The 16,668-nt window shown below is 46.6% G+C and overlaps 1 protein-coding gene across 3 annotated transcripts in view; it reads right to left on the bottom strand.

The window, feature by feature from the left end:
* LOC139755396 (uncharacterized protein CG43867) overlaps positions 1 to 16,078 on the bottom strand; it is a 1,135,206-nt gene extending 1,119,128 nt beyond the window's left edge. For all 3 annotated transcript variants that reach the window (XM_071673657.1, XM_071673658.1, XM_071673659.1), the window contains exon 1: positions 15,734 to 16,078. The gene's annotated coding sequence lies outside the window, so the exon portion shown is untranslated. The remainder of the gene's footprint in view (positions 1 to 15,733) is intronic.
* Between the last annotated feature and the right edge of the window lie 590 nt (positions 16,079 to 16,668).

Here is a 16,668-nt window from a genome sequence, read left to right as displayed (position 1 = left end):
CTTACACTGGCTTCGGAGGGCTTCTACCTCCACACTTCGGTCTACCCCCGATGGCAAAACGTGCTTCAGTCACGGCCATTTCGGGTGAAAGGTAAATAGGATTCTTCAAGAAGAAGGTATGATGAAGAGGTACGAGAGTACCACAGAATCGCTGTCTGTGGTAAGAAGACATCACAACGGTCAATCCTCGAGTGGGTGGTCTCCATGCAAGAAACTACGGGAAGCAGCAGCCAGACGCGAGTCACAGGTCCAGGCCTTGGTGGCAGGTACACGCGGACACGATTCACGAGAGCAGTGGACAAATTGACACCTGCAGAATAGGAAGAGGGCAGCACCATTACGATGGATGGATGGATGGAGAGATGATGCCTGAAGAAATGACGAGACGGAAGTCTTTTGATTCCACTCAGGGTAATACAGAGGAGGAGACAGAGCCACCTCAAACATGTGAGCAGAGTGCTCCATACTGGGGAGAATACAACCCCTGAAGAAGACTTCGAGAATCTTCACCTCCACAGCCCGGGCTGGGCCCAGGCTGTTGGATTTGGTCGTCAGTCGACCAAGCTGTTGGAAGCCGCAGCCCTTAGGCCTACATAGCCCCCAGAGTCTGGCTGTCTGGTATACTTTGTACGTAACGGTCCAGTGCACTCTTAAACTCCTCTACTAGCTGGCCAAATGCTGAAGAGTCTTGAGCCCCGGTCTCTCCTTTATTTTGTATATTTCAGATATAGTGTTTTACGACGTTTTCCACGCCTATCGTGCCAGCACGATGTTATTTCAGAATCTAAGTTGGAAAGCATACCTTCCAGGGTTTGCCCTATAAATATTGAACAGTTGCGCACAAGAGAAATAATTACGACACCTGTACAACAATCTCAGCTTTTGGGAAGCGGATTTTGCAATTTTGAGTACGTGCTGTTTCCAGGTTGGAGTGGACGATATGGCTATGCCCAACATGTTTATGTTATTGCAGGGATGAGTTGCGGCGTTTTGAAATTGAACAGAGGGGAACGAGTGAAATTTAGAGAGAGATATTGGTAGAGACTGAGTTTTAGCACTAGCTATTGCATTCAACCAGGCTTCTGCTTCCCCATTTCCGAGATACTGCAAAAGCCCAAATTATGAGGACAAGTACGAGAGAGAGAGAGCGAGTATTAGAGTGAGGAGGGGAGAGGGGGGAAAAAATGAGTTGAAGTACTTAGATTGGAACGTCAGTGTAGAGACGAATCAGGTTAAAATCGTGAACAAATAGGATCATTTACGGAGGGAAGAGAGGGAGTATGTGATAGCGCAGAACCCTGGGGAACATAGAATACGTTGCGAAAGTCGCTCCATCAAACGCTACTGCAATGGGCCGGCGAAGGAGAGGAAGCCATGCATCAGGGAACAGAGAAACGAAGAAGAGCCGAAGGAAGGAAGGAAGTCTAGAAGGCGAGAACTTGTACCACAATCTGCCAAATGCTCATGGTGGTGTCGGAGGTCTTCTCTCCCCCACAGCTCGCGTATGGGAACCAGGCTGTCGTGCGTGTCCCTCTCTGCTCAACCAGACTCTTGGAGGCCACGGACCGAAGACCCACCATTCACACCAAAATGAGAAACAAAAATACTGCAAAATTCACTTTCTGACAACACAATACATACTTGTTGGTGGATGTGTTTATAACTCTCCTGACACAAGTGAGCGTTTATGAGCGAGTTACTCAAGTTCCTGAAGGTCAACGCAGCAGACAACATGCTTGGGATGGAGGGAGTGGTGGGAAGGGGTGGCGGATCTGGTGCCTCCGACACCAGACCCGCCACCCCTCCCATCTCCCTCCGCCCCCACTTTGCAAGTTGTCTGCTGCCTGACCTTCAGGGACTTCCACGATTCGCTCATAAAACCTCCTGGTGCCAAAACAGGATGTAAATTCCTCTTGCGTTTCACATACATTTGTCGGTCTTCTGTCTTCCCACCTTACCTCAACCTTCTCCTGCTAGTCCATCGTGGTCTCTCATTTTCCACAGTCCACACACACACACACACACACACACACACACACACACACACACAATCGTCTCGACACAATGATAGTGAAAAAGAAAACTGCGTTTTAGCTACTTCCGTCGAGGCACATCCCTCCTCCACACCAACTCCTCGCCTGGCGTGACAGCTCGCCAACCCCGAGACCTTACAGGACAATAATTACAGGCACTTCCGACACACCACACATACTAAACTGATGACCCAATAAATCACTAATTACGGCCGCCAACAAACGCACGTATTACCAGCACAAACACTAAATCTTGCCTGTCTTCCACAAAGCGGCTACTCTAGGAAAACACTGAAGTCTTACGGACGCTCCTGACAATTCACCACATAACTGGCTAGCAAACAACTACACTTACACTGTCGAATCGTCTAAGAGTATACTGGGGTAGTCCTCTGGTGTTCTAACCCCCCACAGCTGCATGAGCCACATACACGGCGAGATCGTGTACGTAGTTTCCCAAATGACCCTCAAGTACTGAAGTAGGCGTTCACGAGTTTTCGGTGGGCGATCATCATACTCTGAACATGGAAACCTCAATGACCCCTAGCAGTTGAAAAGCCTCCGGCCCAAACCGCTCAGGAGAGCAACACAGCAGACTAGACGGTTCTCAGACGGAGCTGTGGAGGCAGAACACCTCCGAAGCCATCGTAAAGTAAGGTATGTGGTCCATAAGCACGGCCCAGTAAACCGGCTTTTGAGAGAAAATTCACTGACGCTTGACACTTCGGAGACGCTGAAGCCTAATATGTAAACATGGGGGTAGTATCTGCGAGTGCACCTACGTTAAGGTATACAAGTTCCACATTCCACACCCGAGACACCGGCTTTGAAGCCCCTCAGTTCAGTTACTCGATACGTTCTGAATCTAAAAGAAAAAATATTCTATAAAAGGGAACCAGGGGTGAGCTGGGCGTCTGGGAACGCTCTCTCTGTCAATTTAATTTCAACTCTTTATTACGCACACAAAAAAAGAAAAGTTAGTAAGGACTGAGATCCTGGTGTTGCCACTAGGCACCCCCTCTCTCTCTCTCTCTCTCTCTCTCTCTCTCTCTCTCTCTCTCTCCCAATCTTGGTAACTCCTCGATCGCAAGGGGACTTCCGAAGAAATAACGACAGCTATTTCATGATTCACTATACCGGAACAGAGGTCGCTGGACGAGCCCCCCCTGACACACACAATGAATAAATAAATAAATAAATAAATTACAAAAAAATATAAACTCCTCCTCTACCTTCTTACTGCATGGGATTTTTATTTCACCTCCCCTGCCGACATCTTTCCTTGTTAGCTAATGCAATTTCCCATACCCCTTCCGTGTCACTAAAATTTCCAATACCCTTCCTCCTTAACGTAATTTCCACTATCCCTCCTTCTACATGTAAATTCCACTATCCTTTCTTCTCAATGTAATTAATATCATCCTTCCCCGTCAATGCAATTACCATTATCCTTCATTCTGAAAGTGAAAGTAATTCTCACATCCTCCCTTGTCAATGTAATTTCCAATACCCTTCCTTGTCAATCAAAGTTCAAATATCCTCCTTTACGTAATTTCCAATCGTCATTCACAATGTAATTTCCAATCCTCCTACTCAGTTTCCAATCTCGTACCTTCTTAACGTAATTACATTCGTCCCTCTAACGAGGCTGGCGCAGCTCGTCCCCGCCTGTGGTGACTGCCTTGGTAATAATATCAGGGTTCTGAGGTCTCGCCCCGGCCGCCCGCCACACGCCATCTCCCCCCCACCTGTCATGAGTGAGGTCAAATATATTCCCGGCACTCAAGGCATTTACAGAGGCGTAGACGGGGAGCCACAGAGACCCAGACCCCGTGTAACCTCCATAGCCCCAGCGAGGCCTTGCCTAACCTTGTCCCCACTCTCCCCCGGCGCATAAAACACTCCGTACCTCAAAGGGCACACCCCCTGAACACTTCACACACACACACACACACACACACACACACACACACAACACACACACACACACACACACACACCTTGAGCCTCAAGTCCATGAATCTCCATCAACACACAAAAGCCTCACCATCTCCCCACATCACACCACCCCTAACACCCAAAGACTCTCTAAGTTTAAGCTCACTTCTCCCACACCTCAGCCAAAACCCAACCCTACTCAAACACTCGACCAATGCAGTTCATACACATATCGACCGTCACAGATCCACCGCTTCTCTACGCCCTTCAAAACACACCCTCTGGCCTCCGCTTACGCAATATCCATCAAAATACAGGTTGTCAACGCATCTACCCCTCCCATCCACCCAAGATCCTCCGTAGTGTAATGGATAGTGTTGCGACCCACCAATCAAAACATTCGGATTCAAATCCCAAACAGTGCACCCGGCTCACAGCCAACCCTGCTGTTCAACCTGCCCCCATAAAGCTGGTCGATGAATGAGCACCAGGCATAGGCTGTATACTTGTGTCTGCATACATAAAGTTGAGACACTATACAAACAAGGTGAAGGGACGGGGCTACAACTCTTTTCGTAGCACACACACACACACACACACACACACACACACAACCTAGCTAATACACTTGTTCACATTACCTACCGCTTCTCCAGCCCCCACTTGATCCTATCTCATTCATCCCCAGCCATTCCGCCTAGCTTAATGAGCTGCAACGCATCCACTTCTTTCCTACTGTGATCTCGACCTATCTACAGCATCTGTAACGTTACGTAAGTTTGGGCCGCCTTATATAAGCATAAGCATACCCTTCGTTAGCTTTGAAACCCACTCTACGTTGCCCCTCTGATCAGCCAAGCTACTGAGGGCCGTCACCTGCAGGCTCACGTACCCAGTGCAGCCTATGCGATCAGGAGCACTTCAGTTAACTGAACGATTCTATGGACCTGGTTTATCACATTCTAAAGATCTTTACGTAGGGCGCCGAACACTAGGGGGAGGGGACCCCCTGGATGCTTACACCATCTTAACATACTGTATCTACTGTACCAATTTCACTCTTTTCTTTTTTAGTCATTCATGGAGGTTGCTCCAGTACGTAAAATTTCCCACCCGCCCTATACAACACACACACATCCTGCTAAATGCGTACACACACACTCACAGATATCCACCCAAACTGTGCTAAGGATGACACACCAGAAACGGTCTGTCATTAACAAGGGTCCGTGCCAGGTAGCCAAGCATGAACCAGGCCAATCTTTACGCACACAGAATAATTTCCCGAGTGTAGGGGAGAGAGTGGAACCATGGGTTCGAAGGCTATAACGCATCTAATTCATAAGACAATGGCTTAATAACAGAGTATTCGTGATGTTTATATTAAATATTAATTGAAAAAGCTAGTCTGAAGACGAAGTATAAAGCCAATGTTAGAAATGCCTCCCAGCAAGGAATGCCTCCATGACGCCTAAAAGGTACGTCAAGCTGTATTTCACGCTTAAAACAAAAAAAGGTCAGTACTGTATTTCACGCTTAAAACAAACAAAAAAGGTCATTACTGTATTTCACGCTTAAAACAAACAAAAAAAGGTCATTACTGTATTTCCCCGACACGAGTTTTTATCATCTTATATCAGGAAGAATTAACTCTCGACCCTATTTATAGTTCCTGTTGTTCTGTCATGTCGAAGAACCATAACTTTCAGTCATACTGGATCAACTTCCCTGGCCAGAAAGTATGTTAAGTACGTGAGCGTATCCGCCATAACCGTGACAAATGCAGTTCGAAGTCGACTTCTTCGATACCGCTGCCAACCGTACGATCACTGTTACATGGTTTACGTCACGGGAATTAGGGCAGAGCAATCCACCTATCCAGGAGATAGTTAGTACACTCACGTCATGCGGGTGGATTCGTCACAGTCTCTAGCATCAATGACAATCCAGCTAAATGACAACTTGATTATACATAAATACAGTAATGGCACCAAGATTAACATACACTATCTTACAAGCCAGAGAGACACTATTTTCCAGTATTATTGTACAGAGACAGCCAAAGTGGATGGAAGGATACCCCCTGATTTAATGTTACGTTTAAGGCTCAAACATATTGACAATCCAGCTGTGATAAGTCATTGGGTCACAAAAAATGTACATACACGCCGTCCATTATAACCTTGGCAGTACCTGGAAACTCCCCGTGACGCCATCGCGTGTATAAACACAGAATATAATTACAATCATCACGAACTCTCCTGTCCTACCAACACACACAGACACACACACACCCCTTACACGTCCCCCAGTCCTAACCCACACCACCCCAGCACACCTACAACCCCCCAATTCCCCTCCATCAATCCTACTCCACTGCAGTCCTTTTCGAAGCCCAACACAGACCAGGACACTAAACATAACGGTCTCCGCCAACCTGCGGACCGTCTTATAATGACCGCACGCCCACCTCATTTTCGTACCTAGGGCCTTATCACCCTCCCCTCGCTCCCGGCCAACTACCCCCATTACACCGACCAATTTACGAGCCCCACAGGCCATCACTCCCAGCTGGCATTAAACACCAGAATGAATTGGTGCGCCGTCTTGACTTTACATGAACACAGCAAGGGTGAAAAGTCTAATCTACAGATGGAACTTGGAGAAATACTCTCCTCCACATTAAGCTACGAGCAAGGGAAGACCCCGGCTAAGGTTAGGGCCAGGCAGAAACGACTGGGTGCGACAATATTGCAATTTAACCCTTACATGATGTCCAAGGCGCCTTTGACGACAGCGATGGACTGTATATTTGGCTATAAATAGGCGGGAATGGCGTCCACTTGGCGCGAAACCGTGCAGACTACGCGTCCCTGCTGGCGTGTTCTCTTGCCGCTTGGGACTACAAAGATTATAATACGGTGCGTATGAGAGAACACCCACCAACGTGTACCTACGACCACAATATGCCAAAGGGCACGGCTAGCACGCAGCATTCACCAAATGAGAGACCGAGAGTGCTTAACCATAGTGCATACGGTGAGGTTTAGCCAATTGGCAGAAACTACCACGTAACGCTCACCACACGTCTTGCTTCATTAATAATAATACTGTGTCTCTCTCTGCCGCTACGCTCATTACGTAATTATCAATCCACGAGTTCACCTGCAGCTGTTTTTAACTATTAATCAGGTTTTCAGATATGTTTCTGTAGTCAAAAACACGTTTCCCATTTCTCTTGATAGTACACTGAGTGCCTTCTTTGTCCTATCTTTTTTTTTTGGCAAGGATCTCGTATATCTTATTCCTTAAGTGTTTCTGCAAAGAGTGAAAAACAAAATGATGCCTAATAAGAATAAAGGCAATGTAGCAAGACGAGGGTAAGATGAACGAACGACGACACAAGAATGTGAGTCGAGCAGTATCACGGTTGACGGCGCCTTTAAAAAATTCATTGAAGAGACGCAAATGGCGACCAAGGTGGACCAATCTTGCTGTAGCCAGGCTTCTCCCCTTCACACACACACACTCACACACACACACACACACACACACACGCTAATTACAAACAACAAACACAACTCAACGCTCAATACTAATACCAATACACCCTAAAAACAACCAACAATACACACTTAATACCAACACCAAAAAAAAAACTCATTGTTTTACACAACACCTCATCAGTACACTCACCGCTCCACACAAACAACCCACGGTAACACCCACCCTCCAAACACGAGACACAACACCTTAATACAACAGCCACCACAACCATGACAAACCACTATCCAATACCGCCTGTTGTTATTCCCAACTCTGCACACTGTTGTGCCCGAGTGGAGGTCGGACTGTGGGGTCACAAACACCAAGCCTAGCTACGTTACGTCTTGAGGTGAAGCGTGTGGGTTTAAGCTCACCGTCCACAGGGGTTCGCTGATCACAGTAACCCCACTCTGAGGGTGAACTTACGATGACATTAAGCTTACTACACGTACCGCCTTTGCTAATTCTAATTTTGGAGGCTCGCCCACCTCCGAAAGTCGTCAGAAAGCAATCACCTCTCTTGCTCCACTGACGAGGTTGAGGACGGGGTCCGAAGTCTTCAATATTCTTGTACAGTACAGATATTTATGCAGCTGAAGTCTTCAATATTCTTGTACAGTACAGATATTTATGCAGCAAGTTCCTTGAGAGAGGAGGGTGGGTGCGAGGAGCCAGATTACCCAATGAACAAGGCGAGTCAGCCCGTAGCTAGGCGACTAAGAGATGCGAGAGAAACAAAGACAGAGACGTGTGTTGCAGAGAGGCGTGGAAACGCATTCATGGGATTATAAATAGATATGAAAATAACGAGTAAAAATAATTGACAGGGACAAATGAATAATCCAGATAGATGAGAATAACACGGGCAGATGAGATTAACAAGGACAGGCGAGAGTAACAGAGAGAGAATAACAAGAACAGGTGAGACTAGATCTCGTACAATCCAGCAACCCAATCTTCAACTAGGCTTCCATCAGTATCGCTTGCGCAACCAAACTGTTGACGCAGGCAGCCCGCAGCACGCTCGTGTACCGGACAAGGACAGACAAGTGAGTCACAGGGAATGACGGGCGAATGAGACTGAAAGACAGCCGGGTGTGAGGGGCTGGAGAAAGACAAAGCGGGTAACACACCTGGATAGAAATGAGAGAGGAGTTCTTCTCGAAGGTGGAGAGTTCTTCTCGTGGGTGGAAAACAGAGAAAAGACCCGACAGAGCGGAGAGCAATAAGGCACAGCCCTGCCCTCACCGCCGCCAGACCAGACCAAGTGTGAGCACAGATGTGGACTCGACCAGGAGTGGGAGGTGTATGCCAGGTGTTGGGGTCGTGCACGCCCCTCCACACCCTGCCACTCACACTGGCAACAGCCTAATGTGTGTGTGTGTGTGTGTGTGTGTGTGTGTGTGTGTGTGTGTGTGTGTGTGTGTGTGACGTAAAGACATGATACACCACAAGGACAACACGTACCGCTACACCATACGAGAAAAAAGAAACAACGAAATACACCACAAATCGAAAATTCACGACGGCAACTGTGTGCTACAGCAACACTACGTGGTTACGGGAGGGTCTTCTGCTTCCCAGAGCTCGCTCTGGAACCAAAAGCTACAGCCTTGCTTGCTCCACTGCTCAGTCAGGCTATTAGAGGCCGCAATCCGTGAGCTTACCTGGACAAGAAACTTCGAGTGTGATTTTTTTTTTTTTTGGTACGGAATCTGTAGAGTGCTACAAGCTATCGGTCATTCAGCGCTTTTTATCAGGAAAGGTATACCTAAAACGTCGAATTAACATAAAAAAAAATATATTCTTAGGGTACAGCAGGTGACGTCACAACGTCACGTGACCCGTCTTTCCCGGCTTACGACGCCATTTTGAGTGACGCTCCACCAGCTTTCGAGTGGGACCCCCTGGGACTGACGGATGGATGGCTTCGAGGGTCACTTGAGGGAAGGAATGCGATGTGGATGAAGGCGCAACGCCCTCAGGTCATGCAATTCTATCTGACCAATTCACTGACATAACCAAAAGCAAAGAAAATGAAAAAAGACGAAGAAACAGCGCAAAGACAGACGCTCAACAGTAAATTCAAACAGATTCCGAACGAGTCACATATAGTACAGACTGCTGTAGTCTACACCAGTGTTTCCAAGCACTTACACTGTGTCCAAGACGGTGCGAAATTCTCAGGCATTACACCTGAGCATCGTTCTTCAGGCCACGCCTTCATCCCCATGGGATCGCTTCGTCGTGCTCGAGGATCGCACCCTTGTGTTCAGGTCTCCTGTCGCCAATGTCTTCCTAACCTACATTATCCATGCTCCAGATTACCATTTCTGTATCTACGCGGTAAACATGTTAACTCACTTCTGCAATCAACAAACACAGTCATCAATATCACTCCAATCAAAATACCTCGTTAATGATATCCAGCAGGGCTGTTGGTTGGTTGAGATGCCCAAGAACATGAGTACCCCAAGAAAAGAACATGAGTACACCCAAAATAAGGGAAAATGCAACATCCAAGTAAGAAAGATGGAAGATGAGGTCGGTCAACTTCTGTAGTAGTATATTTCGGATCTTAGGGAGTTATTATTTTTTCTTTCTCTTTTACAAGGGACTTCTTTAGCCCCTGGCTTTTGATCTACAAAAAAGACGTCCGAATTGCTTCCTCTCTCTCTCTCTCTCTCTCTCTCTCTCTCTCTCTCTCTCTCTCTCTCTCTCTCTCTCTCTCTCTCTCTCTCTCTCAAATTACCTGTAATTCAGTAACAAGGGGAAAAAAACTCGCGTGTATCATCAACAAGGCAAAACAAACCCCCCCCGAGGGGGAGGGAAAGATATATGTGCAACTTAAAGTCACAGTCTCTCGTAAAGATAAGTTTTACGTGCGGTCCACAAAGCAATGACGAGACGTGACAGCTCTCCTCGCAGTGCCACAGGCAGTCGTGCAAAACTCACCAGGATGTCTCGCCTGCGGAATGCCTCACAGTTGTTTCAGAGGTCTTCCACCCCTCCACACACACACACACACACACACACACACACACACACACACCTCGGTCTCGGATCTTACCATCACGTTTCGAGAGTTTCGAGGTCTTCTCATAAGTACAGCTCCGTCCGGGAACTTACCTCACGCTGGTTTCGAAGGTCTGGGACCTTGCCTCCCCTTATGAATCGTATAACTTTTTGATGGTTTCGGAAGGTTTCTACCTACAGCTCGGTCTGGGACCTTGTTCCGTCGGGGAACTTAGCTCACGGTGGTTTCGGAGGTTTTCAACTCCCACAGCTGGGCCTGGGACCTTACCTTACCTTACGTATACCTTACGATGGTTTCGGAGGCTTTCTACCCCGACACCTAGGGACTGGGGCCTTACCTTACCTTACGTATACCTTACGATGGTTTCAGAGGTCTTCTTCCCTCACAGCCCGGGCCTGGGACCTTACCTTACCTTTCGTATATCTTACGATGGTTTCGGAGGTCTACTACCCCGACAGCTGGGACTGGGGCCTTACCTTACCCAACGATGGTTTTGGAGGTCTTCTACCCTGACCTCACCTTACCCAACGATGGTTTTGGAGGTCTTCTACCCAAACAGCTCGGTCTGGGACCTCAACTTTACGCTTACATTACGATGGTTTCCACAGCCACGTTCCGCACTGCAAACCTCTTCCTACCATAACATTACATAAACAATGCACGTAGTAATCTCTCGTGGACTATCACGTCTCCTCTAAAGACCTTCCCATGTAAGTACTGTCGCGTAATCACGGTAATTCCTAAAGGAATGAACGCCAGGCAGGGAGCGAGCGTTAGCTGTGTGAGTGCTCTGTCCACCATTTCCCCGACTCGGCCGTAATCGAGCTCGCCTTGAACTGCAGCAGATACAGACACATAACCGTTCGGCCAGTGTTTGAATACAACCGCAATATAACACTAACGTCACCCCTAACATAACCGCACCGTGCAGGAAGCACCACAAGGACGCTACACACACACACACACACACACACACACACACACACACAGATACACACACACATCTCCTACTGCAGTCAGAGGAGAACTAACAGTCCTACACTTTCATGAGGCAACGCACGGCGCCCCACGCTCATCTTAACATATCCTCCAGTAACCCAGCAGTAGCCAATGCCACACCCCTCCAAACGTTGCAATAAGTACGTACGCCTTGACACACACACACACACACACACACACACACAGCGTGTGGCTCGTCGGCCGGTACAAGCCAACACTCTACAAGCAGCAAACTTCCCCCACTCAAGCGCTTTCATGATTAGCAAGCATTGCCACATGTACCGAGTGCTTAAAAGTTATCTCAATGTCTGTAACCTACATGAAAACACACACACACACACACATACACACACAAATAGGAAAATGGCAAAACACGGAGAAAAGTGAAGAATTAAATATTTGAACAGATAAGCAAGTGTACACGACATGACATCACAGCGCAAAATACCAACAGGAATGAAAAAAAAAAGAAAAAAGAAAATGAGAACCTTGAGCCTTGTCATACGGCCCCGTAATAGCAGGCTTGGCGAGTGTTAAGAGTGAGGCAGCGGTGACCGGGTGTTGGCAACAGTGAATACCATGTGGGCAGGCCAGAAATTAAGTTTATCTTGGTCATTATGCATGCATCACGAGTCTGGTTATAGACGGTGCTGGTGTGTGTGTGTGTGTGTGTGTGTGTGTGTGTGTGTGTGTGTGTGTGTGTGTGTGTAACGTCTCATGTTATATGTATGATTCGCGCTTGTCAACTTACAAGAGTCATTATATCTCTACATACGAGTTTGTGTGTGTGTGTGTGTGTGTGTGTGTGTGTGTGTGTGTGTGTGTGTGTGTGTGTGTGTGTGTGTGTGTTTCATCGAACGTCGTTTGTTTCTGGTTACGCCGAAAGTCCCAAGTCCCCGGGAGTCCCTTCTACCTTTAAGGAGCTCCCACAGCACTCAAGGAAGCCCGGCCGCCGTCCACCGGGCGGGACTAGAGCTCAAACAGAAGAAAATAAAAATCAACTGATTTTGTGTAAGCATCAATGTGGGGGAGAGCTCGGGGGTAATCAATCGTTACGTTTTCGGTGACGTCGATGTGACGGGCGTATCGTGGGCATGGTCTCGGGATACGATGCACCGGTGTTGGTAGTGCCGAGGGAATGGGCCATGTTCCGGGTGCGCGCGAAAAAAGCGTGTGACTCGCATATGCCTAGGGAGTGTAGTTTTATATGGGTGTGTATCTGACCGGATACCGTTTTAAGACTTTGAGTTAGGACGGCGGCTGGTTTTGTGCCCGTGGCGGGTCATTTCGGCGTTGTTGTGGTGTCTGTTATCAGTGTGGCGTTTGCTGAGGGTGTAGGAGATTGGTGAGACCAGTGTACTGAATTGTGAGGTAATGGATAAGCTTTTTTATTTTCTATTTTTGCTTCGTGATTGGTCAGGAAGCGGTTTGGATGAGGAGGACTTCCAGTGCCGCTGCAAAGAAAGGAGTGCCTGGCATGCTGAAGTGGGAATGTTTTGGGAGGATCTTTGTTTTGCTGTGGTGAGTGTTGAGTGTCCATCAGAACACTAGTGACTATATCATGAGCAATACACCGAGCAATAATAACCCACTACAGTTTTACCAACGTAGTTTACAAGTACTCCTGCCTAGGCGAAGGTTGAAAGCTTTAAAATGACACGACCTATATCGGTATGACTACTACATTACGGAGTCGAAGCTTTACACTTCATCTTCAACATGGAAGCTCTAAATTACATATGAAACAGCAACACAACGTACCTCTCATTCCTTAGCATCTTACTGAACGAACACTAATACGGAGAATTGCCACGGAGACTAAAATACATATAAGTACTGTAATGAAAGAGAATGCAATCCCTTCATAAATCATCAAAGGACAGGCTAAGCTAGGACTCGACATTTATTCACTACAGCAAACAAAATGACTCTACTCTATACTTCCACCGGACCTTTCCAAGTGCGGAGACCTCAAGCAAACTCCTAAACCGATGACCCACCGAAATTGACCCCGACAGACCACACAACCACGCATGAACTCCGAAGAAACAAGGTCCACGGATCAACATATTATCCACGTCACCGCTCTCATGTCTAACACTACAAGATGCGATTCATCCTTGTTCTGTATATTGCGCTGTACCTTCATAATAATCATGCCTGAAGATGGGCAGTGTTTGTGTGACCGAAACGTCTCGATGTTTTTCTCAAGAGTAAAGTGAAAATTAATATAAGCCATGCAATCAACACTTTATCTGATGAAGCAAAACGTGTGGTGGAAAAAAATGAAGAAAAGACAGTGGTGAATATTAAATATGCAAGGTCTTTAACAGTGCATTAAAGATAACATTCATCTTTGCTTACAATATATATATATATATATATATATATATATATATATATATATATATATATATATATATGTTTCTGACTGAACGTCAGCTGTGGTTCAAGGCAATGTAAGCACACGCACGCAACGTATGTCTACAACGTGGCGGCCATGGTAATACCGCCTAGGCAGGGCGCGGGCTGAGGGAGTGGCGCAATTCTTCACGTTGTATCCGTCGATGTACGAGTTGTGGACCATAGCCCTTCGTAATTCTTTCTTTCAATCTCTTGCTACTGGGTCATGATGGCCTTTGTATTTTTTTCGGCCAGCTTACATGGAAATTAAGACTCTGGCCAGACCCGGCAGAAAGAATTAGAACAGTTACGACGGACAGTCGTAAACAACTTGCACATCGACGGGTACAAATTCAAGAAACAAATTCAAGAAGCAATAGAAAGAGATCAACTACAGGAAAGGTTATTTATTCCTATTTTGTCTTTTACATTATGTTGCATCATTCATTATCACTTAGACTGAAGATGGGGTGTGTTCTTGTTCTCGAAACGTCTCCTGTTTTTCAAGTATAAAGTGAAAATAAACACAGGACATTCTATTTACGCTTTATCTGATCAAACATAACATGTGGCAAGAAAATCTGAAAAAGCAACAGCAGAAAGCTAGCAAGTGTTAAATATGCATTGGTCTTTAACATTGAGAGAGAGAGAGAGAGAGAGAGAGAGAGAGAGAGAGAGAGAGAGAGAGAGAGAGAGAGAGAGAGAGAGAGAGAGTCCAACCGAGAGAACCTTATGCATGCGATATACAATTATGGTTAAATAATACGTCACACTAATGGACTACCAAACTGGCATGGTCCTTTGTTAATAGGACTAATGAGCAGTCATGCTTGAGGCCGCCCCCATCGTTTCCATACACAAAACATCAGGCGTGAGCACACAGTCAGGGTGTAACAGACGACTCCAGTCACTTCAATTACTCCACAATAAACGTTAAAGGGCGTGGCTTACAATATGGGTTGGGTCAGTACCCATATCAATATGGAGAGTAGAGTTGTGTAAGAGGCAAATTACAGAGGTGGGCGGATGGCTCCATGGATTCAATACCCTGGACTGATATCAGGGGTGGTGGACTTATGCATTAGGGTGCAACAAAAGGACTCTGGTTATAGATAGGTTAGGCTAGGTTCATACGGCGTATCCAGCCTGAGGCTAACCTAGGTCTGGTGAGTTTCAGCGCAATTAACCACAGCTGTGTAAATGTACATTACTAATCTTTTGCAAAGAGGATGAATTTCTTTCAACCCGGCTAACCATTTAAAGGCTGCAGTCACGACTATGACCTGACCTACCTTAAAAACACAACCCACGACCTAACTACTTTATGACCTGACCTACCCTAAAAACACAATCCACGGCCTATCTACTTTATGACCTGACCTACCCTAGAAACACAATCCACGACTTAACTACTTTATGACCTGACCTACCTTAGAAACACAACCCACAACCTAACTACTTTATGACTTGACCTACCCTAGAAACACAATCCACAACCTAACTACTTTAGAACCTGACCTACCTTAGAAACACAACCAACAACCTAACTATGATTTGACCTACCCTAGAAACAGGCCCACAACCTCAGTGATCTTTTACGTTCACTGACATGCGTGACAAATCCTGGATTCAATATGCGGTGGACAGCACGGTATACACTGCCAGTGTCAACCTGTTGCCCCCCCCTGGCTAGCAGCCGACCGAACAGTAACACATGGCATGGGCAGCACTCGGTTCGTCCACACATCACCAAACAGCAAATGTTTAACTTACCCACCTTGAGAGTGATGGATGACCGGCCACTCCCACACGCTAGAGTCGTCCTTGCTATGTTAATACATCCACGGCTGGTGCTATGGCACTCTCTAGATCCACAGTGGCACTGACAAGGCACTCATGAACACAACAATTGGCACTGTTTTCCCCACTAACCCAGCAAGCGAAACCTGTACGAAACACTTTCCTATTGAATCAATGGATCCAATATCGCTGCCACACTTGGGTAAAGGACGAGATCAGTGTCATTATCTCCCCAGCCAGTCATGTAAACATGAAAATCACTGTATTCCTCGAGATGAGAGTAAAGGAATTATAAGATGTCTTGGTCAGATCCATCACCATCCACTACCAACATGTGACTAACTTGGCAGAGTTAGTTACTGGCCCTTGGGAGCCGCGAGAAGTTGACGGTTAGTAAATTATCCGCTTTTTTTTTTTATATACATATAAATTCAGCATCGCCATCAACACCACAACTATACGAAAAAGTTTCTGACATCGACGTGAAGTGATGATTCACCAGAAAGCCAACACCACAGCGAAAAAATCCCTAACCCGCTAGATGGAACGAGTATAATAATAGTAGCTGGCCACTGACGCGGACCAGACTGTTCGAGTTGCTAGTCCTGACTTTTCTCGGCGCCATTCACAGGGCAGACGCCAGACCATACCAAGTCATGCCGCCCTCAACCAATCATGGTTACTCTCTTCAAACAAAATGCGTTTGATTGGTTAAAAGCCTTCCTAGGCCTCGTGGTGGCTGAGGTCTGCTCCGGGGCTGGTATACGAGACATGTTTGATGTGAAAAGAGCGTTGTCATTATAACTTTACGTTGTGCAGTAGAGACCAAGATTGTGTGCAGAACAAATTACAGGAAATTACCGGCAATTAGAAGTGACTTAACAGCGTCATGTCCAATTCCAAGCACGCCCC

Source organism: Panulirus ornatus, chromosome 19 (genome assembly GCF_036320965.1).
Source record: "Panulirus ornatus isolate Po-2019 chromosome 19, ASM3632096v1, whole genome shotgun sequence".
NCBI classification, from domain to species: Eukaryota; Metazoa; Arthropoda; class Malacostraca; order Decapoda; family Palinuridae; genus Panulirus; species Panulirus ornatus.
Note: the sequence above shows the minus strand (reverse complement) of the source record. Positions and strands in the feature narration are given on the sequence as shown.